This window comes from Gastrolobium bilobum, unplaced genomic scaffold, assembly GCF_033153095.1.
Source record: "Gastrolobium bilobum isolate Gb01-03AN ecotype WA unplaced genomic scaffold, APGP_CSIRO_Gbil_v1 utg16462, whole genome shotgun sequence".
Classification (NCBI taxonomy): Eukaryota; Viridiplantae; Streptophyta; class Magnoliopsida; order Fabales; family Fabaceae; genus Gastrolobium; species Gastrolobium bilobum.
Genome location: NW_026896883.1, coordinates 192,543 through 199,349, shown reverse-complemented (window position 1 = coordinate 199,349; position 6,807 = coordinate 192,543). Strand labels below are relative to the sequence as shown.

The 6,807-nt window shown below is 40.5% G+C and overlaps 1 pseudogene; it reads right to left on the bottom strand.

The window, feature by feature from the left end:
- Nucleotides 1-1,845: 1,845 nt before the first annotated feature.
- LOC133302627 (amino acid permease 3-like) lies at nucleotides 1,846-5,466 on the bottom strand (annotated as a pseudogene).
- Between the last annotated feature and the right edge of the window lie 1,341 nt (nucleotides 5,467-6,807).

The following is a 6,807-nucleotide window of genomic DNA, read 5'->3' as shown; positions in this document are numbered from 1 at the left end:
TTACCATCATGACATGTTTCATATAGTTAAATGCTGACATGTTTCATTGTAGGTACCCTAAACAAATGACGAGCCGCAGAAGACCAAGCGATGAGGGCAATGAGTCACTTGAGAGACGCACCAAGCATAGGCAAGAGCGGCCTTCTTCGTCAAGGCGACAAGACGAAGAGCCTGATACTGTTGACCTCCCGTATGGGTATCTGTTTGAGGACGACCCTGTCGTCCACGCTTCATTCGTACGTGACCATTTGAACCGGCCGTTATGTGCTCCAAAATCTTTGGATACAGCCTTTTTTGATAAGGAGGGATTTGAAATTGTGGGGGTGTTGGAGGCGGCACAACTGAGGGTGTTGGCCGAGACCCTATGTCCGTATTCAGAGCTTATGGTGCGGGCCTTCTACCATAACCTCAGCTACGTACAGGGCGAGCTGAGGTCGAGGGTCTGTGGAATAGAGATCATCATGACGACACCTGCATGGTTGGAGATACTCGGCTATGATTTTGACTCTTCTCAGACTGTGGTGTATGACGCTGATAGTGGTGTAGTACTTCCAGGATATGTACGAGAGGATGCCGTGCAGGAGCAGAGAAGAGTCCGTGGGGAACACTTGCACTATACGGTGGGGTTGCTTTCTGTGGAGTCCCGTATACTACACTATGTCCTCACCCACGTTCTGTTTCCGCGATCTTTTAATCATTCCAGGGTGTTGGAACATGACATTCCCATTATGTGGGCTATCCGACATGCCCAGATGGTGAACTGGAGGCACTATATCTGTTGGTTTATGTTTAAGGCCAAACATAAGGGTCATCTTCCATACGCCTGTCTGGTACAGAGGATATTGGTTCACTTTGGTGTTCCCATGGAGACTGAGCTGTTGAAGAAGACCACGGGCTATAATTGCAAGTTCGGAAAGCGTCTATTGGAGCAGTGCAAGATTACTAAGAACACGAGATCGGGTGTGTGGGAGTTTAGTGGTATGCCCCAGGTTGAGGTTCCTTATGTTGCCCCAGATGACCATATTGTTGAGCCAGATGTGGAGGAGGAGGAGGAGGAGGAGGATGTGGCTGAGGTTGAGGAGATAGCTGAACCTGAAGGTGGATTTTCACTGCGTGATGTCATGAAAAGCATAAATGCAATGACAAAGAAGATAGGACAGATGGCGCTGGCACATAAAAAATGGAGAAAGAAAGGGAATGAAAGGTTTAGACACATACAGGGAAGGTTTAAGGGTGTGGAAGACAGGCTTGCTCGTCTGGAGCTTGCAAGAGGTGGTCAGGTAGCTGAGGCAGCAAGGGATGGGGGTCATGTGTCAGATGAGGACGACTCGGAGACGGACACAGACGGGGACGACGAGTAGATTTAGGGTGTACATCATGTTATTGTGTTTTGTTCACGTACAAATGCGTGCCATCAATTTGGATTATGGGTTTACAAATACTTGAAGGCCTCAATGCACTGGTGAAAGGTCCAAAATACTCGGTGAAAGACAGCCTTATCCGTATACACTCGACGTTCATCAACACATTGGTCTGTATCAATCTTGAACACAGAACCCACATTAACCTGCGTCATGTATGTCAGCCAACCAGGCAAAAATGCATACGATTTATCCCAGTCGCCAAATAACTTGACAATGGCTTTCATTTTAGCCTTCCAAGCTTTCCTGTAAGATATGTTGTATCCATACAAATGTTGTACCCTCTCTTGAATAAGAACTGGCTTCAATGATGGATCTTCTTTTAACATACCTATATAAAAAAAAACACCGGCCAACAGTCAGAATACAAACTGATTAACGTTAACATACCTTAGGAAGTTAGATATATCGAATAATACATACTGATAATGGTTGCACATATCACATCAGAATCCAACTGTCTATGATCCCGGGTAAGACCTTGGTTTAGGCAGGTGTGTTCTTTAACCCATTTACTAACCACCCAAGTATTTCCATTCTTCGGCAACAATGCCCTCACATACCAGGGACATCCATCATTATGGTGTCGACACTTCATCACAAATCTATGGTCATCACTTTTTGCCACAACGGCAGTACGGTGAGCCTTCATACAATATAATTTGACTGCATGTTGCATTTCAGATTTGCTACGAAACTCCTGATACAAATATAAAGGATCCCCTAATTGCCAGCCACCGTGATCATCATCGTCACCATACAATATCTCCGTCTCATCATTAGGGTGGGCCCAATTAATGAAGGTATAATGTGAGCTTTCATTCCAAAATGGCTCGACCTCAGAACCTACGGATGCATTATAATGCCACCGTCAATACCATTCATAACAAAAAAAATAATTGCTAAATTAAATCTTTAAAAAACAAATCTTACCATTGCTAACAGGGTCAACACGAAGTGGTCTCGTAACCTGCGAACCCGGGGATGGTGAGCTTGTGTCAGCGTCAAAATCACCCTCTACGTCAGTATCTGACGTGTCACCTAGTGGAATAACACTCTCAGGTTCACCGTCCTCATCGCTGTCCATATCGGCATCCTGTTCATCCTCATCTATTTCCCGCAGTGTTATCTGACTTATGACATGTGCAGGTGCAGATAAATCGACTACTCTTTCTTCATGACCAAAATACGGTTCACTTCTTGTATGCATGGGTGCAGATGAAGATTGACCACAATCTAATTCAACATATATCTCAATAAAATTTTGAAATTTTCGGTCAACAATTGCATCTATGACACATTCGACATCTTCATCATCACATATATCGTTACCAATGTAGTAAATAGCATCCTTACCAACTGTTGTCTCTACCCTGGCAATCATCCGTTGAACGCATTGGCTGCCTTGCAAACCCAATTTTTGCTGAATTCTCTCCTTTAACTCATTGTATGTAGTGCCCCGTTTGATTTTCAACATTTTCGTTTTTCCTTCAAATTGAACACCATTGGGGCCTTCATAATGTTTTCCATCATAGTAGATCATTGTCACATACATGTTTGGACTTGTGCTCATCTTCCTCACGAAATTGGGACTTGGGTTCTGAAATTGGGGGTTTGGGTTCGGATTTTGGGGTTTGGAATTGGGCAATGACAATGATTTCACAATATTAGGTCTGTAGAGATGGTGGGATGAAATACAATCGGATTGAAAGGATTACACATGAACAAAGGGAGCTATTTAGGTTTACACAACAACAACAATCGAAATGAGACCGAAAACATGGAAAATATAGGGTTTCAGTCGACATTTAGTCGACTAAATATTGATACTTAGTCGACTAAATATCCCAAAAATGTAGTCGATTAAGATGATTTTTTAGTCGACTAAATTTGCGGTAGTCCACTTTCTGAAGATTGACCATTTGCTCGACTAAAACAGCAAGGTAGTCGACTAAAAGGGGGCAGAATGGTGGATAGTTCTTGATCAGGGGCAAATTGGTTATTAATTAATTAATGAGGGGCAAAAGGGTCAAAAAGCCTTCATTTATCACTGTTAACATGGAACAGCTTCTATTGGACAATATTAAATATTCAATAAAAATATTGATATTGTTTATTTACAATAAGATTTATTGATCAAGTTCTAACACCTCAAATATATACTACACAAGGGACGATCCTCTCACGTATGAATAAAAATAAGCTACTTGAAAACTCACTTCTTCAACTATAATTATAAGAAAAAGCACGTAAAATAATGAGCTTTAAAATAAAATAACCTTCATCGTAAACTTCTCAAAATTAAATTTATATAACAACTGATTTTAAAGTAAAATTTTAGTAGCAAATATAATAATACACTTGATGTTCAAGAGGGGAGGGGGAGGTAATTGTTAAAAACTTCAGGAAATACAGAAAAAAAAATTATTTCTAAATCTGCTAGAAAATATGGGTACCAAAAGAAAGTATAAATTCCGCACTTGTTTTTTTGTTTTTGTTTTAAAATAAATTCATCTTCTTAAAATTCAAATATTGTCCCTTAGAATATATATTCTAAAGTTTTAGTATTCAATATTCCTTATTGGCTTTAATACTTCTTATGTTGTTGCAGCTGAAAAATTTTGCAACAACACATAGGAGCCAGTACACGCATGCGGATCCTGACTTTTTTTTTTTTTTTATAAATGTTAGGATCTACCAGAAAATATGAATATCAATATGTTTGCCGCAAAAAATTTCATCAATGTTGTAAAAGTGACAAACCCTTATTATGTTAAAACAAACGAAGGTTAAGATCCATGGGTGGCTGGTGACTTAACATTGCTAAAGTAATGTCTTTGTTTTCTTACCCAAAAACCTAACATGAAGCCATTACCTATGCATTCAACTCAAGCATCCTTGGAACTTTGTTAAGGGACGCGAACCCTTAAACGATCCCTCAGTTAACAAGCAGAGAAAACATAGAGAAGAACAATGAAAAAGGAACGAAAACAACTTGTATATTTCTAAATGAATTGTATCAGTTACAATAGCTGTCCTTTTATTACAAAGACAGCAAACTATGAATGTCCTAACCCCTGCCACGTCACATTTACAATATCTATATTAGTGACTACAATATTAGTCTATTAACCTTCTATTCTTATTCTAATACACTCACTGTAAGTAACCCCAAGGTGAGACGTACAATTAATATCATGTACAATTAATAGCTACTTACACGTAACACTACCCACCCCTACAAAATGGACCTTGTCCTCAAGGTCCAAATGAGGTAAAAAAATTCACTCTTAAAATTGTCCTCCAAACCAATCTAAAGAGGTTGAGTTTGTAGGAAGGAAAACCAGGGATTCAGACTGCAATCTCCTTATTCACAAAATCACTATATAGGAATCTTTTTGCTACGTTTTTCTCAACAAAAGCGAAAAAGAGGTTGACAGTAAACTTGGTATGCACCAGTAAGGTGGATAACTATGGCAGCATTGGCTATGTCAAGGAGCCAGAATGGGTTATAGTTCCCAAAACCTGTTAAAAGGTTTCCAGGGCTTGAATCTCCAAAAGCAGCATAACCAAAGGCTCCACAAAGCATGTAGAAAAAGGTTGTGACTGCAACACTTATAAAAGTTGCCTTCTTCATTGTTTTTGACTCTGATGGAGGGGATTTCACTGTGTCCCGAATTTCAATAAGGATCATTGAGTATGAGTAGGCAAATGCTATGTCGCCAAGAGCTTGGAAGCTCCTCCAAACTTTTTGAGTTTGTGTCATACTACCAGCACTTATCCCGGCTAGGCTTCCTCCAATTGCTTTGTTTTCTATAACTTTTGCAACACCCAGGTCTAGCCCAATAATGGAATATGTGAAGGACATGACAGCAGCTACAATGGATAGCCACCATAATTGATCAAAGTCTTGAAGTTGAGAAACAATAATTTCCACTACACCAAATGAAATCATGTAAATATTGATGTTCATATGGCATGGATCTTTTCCTCCGCTCTTGGTGAAACAATTAACCTTTACTATTGCCATCATACTTATGGCAGAAGCTATAGTGTAGCCAATGGCGACTCCAACAAGGTTAACATACTGAGCTAGCCCACAGAGCTCGACCTTAATGCCATTGCCACCTGGTGGGAGGGGAGGTTGCAACCTTGACCTTGTAGCAGTTGCAATGTACAATTTGGCCTCTTGATCATTAACAAGTGCTCTTGCTCTGCATACCCTTTTCCACAAGTGACTAGCCAACATCTCATAAGTGCTATAGGTGATTGTGGTGCCATGTTCTTTGGACTTAGCTTTCAGAATGCTGAATTGGTCATAAGTCAGTTTGAAAATAGAGACAAGTGCATAATCTAAACCTAATTTTGTTGGTTGTAGGGAAGTCTTTATGGCTACAAGAGTCAAAATAGCCTCCAACACATCAGAAAAATTCACCACTGGAGCTTGCTGTAGCTGCCTGTGGAGGGATGATGTCTTCCCAACAAGAATCAAAATAGCCTCCAACACATTAGAAAAATTCACCACTTGAGCTTGTTGTAGCTGCCTGTAGAGGGATGATGTCTTCCCAACAAAAGTCAAAATAGCCTCCCACACATCAGAAGACGCAAGACTAGCAACCGGATCATTGTGTGATTGAGAATAGATGGCAAGCCAATATTCAACAGCCCGAGTTTTTCGATTACACAAAACAACAGCAACAGAGTTACAATGTTTTGCAACTTTATTTGTCCCCAAAGACGATGGAGCAAGAAAATGTATGAATCCCCCTGGGTCCCAAGCAAAATGGAAGACAAAATACAAAAGGAAAAATGAAACAAAATCTTGAAGAGAAAATTTTAAAAATGGGTCTTGAAGAATTTCATCAAACATGTGTCTGGCATACCCAATTTTGGCAAGATTGAACAGCAAGGGGACGTTGAAGATCCCCCCAAATTTGGGTTTCATCATCTTCTGCAAAACCTGCGCACCACCCTTCTTCATCGAGTTGCACACTTTCGAATGAGACTGGTTCACTTCCTTCCTCGGCAAGGGACGCTTGTTCCCCGAACCCTTGCAGCGCTAACCTCTAGGCCTTGGGGTCTATGAAATTGAAGGAGCTGTTACAAGGAGAGGAGCTATGGAACTAGCTTTTGTGAAATTGGCCCTCATCTTGGCGAAATCGAGGTGCAACTCGGTCCTGAATCTTGCAAAGTCAGCGTGCATCGCAGTGCTAAACTTCGCCAAATTTATAATGGATACAACAAGATTTTCGAATAGTGTTGTAATGGAAGGTGTTGCAATTCCATCCTGCGTCTTGAAGAATGAAGATGAGCTCATCAAGATGAAAGCACCAATGTTAAGGGACGTGAACCCTTAAACGATCCCTCAATTAACAAGCAGAGAAAA